A 2,626-nucleotide genomic window follows, 5' to 3' on the forward strand; every position below is an offset into this window, starting at 1 on the left:
AGAGGAGGAAGAGGAGGAGGAAGAAGAAGAAGAAGAAGAGGAGGAAGAAGAAGAGGAGAAGGAGGAAGAAGAAGAAGAAGAAGAAGGAGAAGAAGAAGAGGAAGAAGAGGAAGAAGATGAAGAGGAAGAAGATGAAGAAGAAAAAGAAGAAGAAGAAGAGGAGGAGGAGGAGGAGGAGGAGGAAGAAGAAGAAGAAGAAACTACTTAGAAATAAATAGAAGAAAAAATAAAGCAAAAAAGAAATAACTATATAAACAAATTACTCAGAAATAAATAGAAGAAAAAAATAAAGCAGAAAAGGAATAACTATATAAAAAAATTACTGAAAAATAAATAGAAGAAAATAAATACTATTCAGAAATAAATAGAAGAAAAAATAAAGCAGAAAAGGAATAACTATATAAATAAATTACTGAAAAATAAATAGAAGAAAATAAATATTATTCAGAAATAAATAGAAGAAAAAAATAAAGCAAAAAAGGAATAACTATATAAAAAATTACTCAAAAATAAATAGAAGAAAATAAATACTATTCAGAAATAAGTAGAAGAAAAAATAAAGCAGAAAAGGAATAACTATATAAAAAAATTACTGAATAATAAATAGAAGAAAATAAATAATGCAGAAAAGAAAATAATTTATAAAAAACATGTTGGGGCGCTGCCCGATGGGCCTGCCAGACCTTGGGTGTGCAAATACATGCCCAGTAGGGCCAGCAGGCTCACAGGACAGCGCGCCCTAATTAGGCCCAGAAGCCTGCTATATAGAGGAAGGGCGCGCCTGGGTTTATAAACCAGTGCGGCTGCCGTGCCTGGGTTTATAAACCAGTGCGGCTGCCCTTCGCTCGGCGAGGTGGGACTAAATGTAGCGCACTGCAGGGTGGCAGCACACATGCATTAGTACCGGTTGGTGGCTCCAACCGGTACTAATGTGTTTCCCTTTAGTACCGGTTGGAGCCAACAACCGGTACTAAAGGCCCACGTTTTCCGCCGCTTGGGCTGGCCAAAATTGGCATTTAGTACCGGTTGGAGCCACCAACCGGTATTAACGGCCCATCCTATATATATGGCACTTACGAAAATTCAGTTATCGTCGCCAGTTCGTTCCACTTCTCGCGCGCGCGAGTCTCGATCTCGACGACGCCGACGCCGCCGTGCCGTCATGCCGTCGCCCTCGCCGCCCCCGCCGCCCGTCGTTGTCGTCGCCGCGCGCCCCCGCCGCCCGTCGTCGTCGCCGCCCCCGCCGCCCGTCGTCGTCGTCGCGCCCGTCTCGTCGCCGGCCCGTCTCGTCGTCGTCCCTGGCCGCCGCCGCCCGTCTCGTCGCCATCATCGGCCCCCGCCGCCCGTCGTCGCCGCCCGCCCGTACGCGCCCGGCCCGCTCCATACACACACACACACGCACACTACACACACACACACACTACACACATACACACAGACACACACAAACACACACACACACACTACACGTACACTACACATGTACGTACACACATACACACACACACTATACACACACATATTTTTTCACTTATTTTCTGTTTAATTTCTAATGTTTAGATGAATTAGAACTATCTAGTTTATTTTTAGAATGTTAGAAATATTATCATCGATGAATTAGAAATATGTTAATGTTTAGTTCAACTAGTTGAATTAATATAATAACTAGTTTATTTTTAGTAAATATAATGCTTAGTTGAACTAGTTGAATTAATATATAGAACTAGTTTATTTTAGTAAATGTTTAGTTGAACTAGTTGAATTAATATATAGAACTAGTTTATTTTTAGTAAATGCTTAGTTGAACTTGTTGAATTAATATATAGAACTAGTTTATTTTTAGTAAGTAAATGCTTAGTTGAACTAGTTGAATTAATATATAGAACTACTTTATTTTAGTATATGCTTAGTTTGAACTAGTTGAATTAATATAACTAGTTTATTTTTAGTAAATGTTTAGTTGAACTAGTTGAATTAATATATAGAACTACTTTATTTTAGTATATGCTTAGTTTGAACTAGTTGAATTAATATAACTAGTTTATTTTTAGTAAATGTTTAGTTGAACTAGTTGAATTAATATATATAGAGAACTAGTTTATTTTTAGTAAATGTTTAGTTGAACTAGTTGAATTAATATATAGAACTACTTTATTTTAGTATATGCTTAGTTTGAACTAGTTGAATTAATATAACTAGTTTATTTTTAGTAAATGTTTAGTTGAACTAGTTGAATTAATATATATAGAGAACTAGTTTATTTTAGTAAATGTTTAGTTGAACTAGTTGAATTAATATATAGAACTACTTTATTTTAGTATATGCTTAGTTTGAACTAGTTGAATTAATATAACTAGTTTATTTTTAGTAAATGTTTAGTTGAACTAGTTGAATTAATATATATAGAGAACTAGTTTATTTTTAGTAAATGCTTAGTTGAACTAGTTGAATTAATATATAGAACTAGTTTATTTTTAGTATATGCTTAGTTTGAACTAGTTGAATTAATATAACTAGTTTATTTTTAGTAAATGTTTAGTTGAACTAGTTGAATTAATATATATATATATAACTAGTTTATTTTAGTAAATGCTTTAAACTAATTGAATTTATATAACTAGTTAGT

This window comes from Triticum aestivum, chromosome 3B (genome assembly GCF_018294505.1).
Source record: "Triticum aestivum cultivar Chinese Spring chromosome 3B, IWGSC CS RefSeq v2.1, whole genome shotgun sequence".
Lineage (NCBI taxonomy): Eukaryota > Viridiplantae > Streptophyta > Magnoliopsida > Poales > Poaceae > Triticum > Triticum aestivum.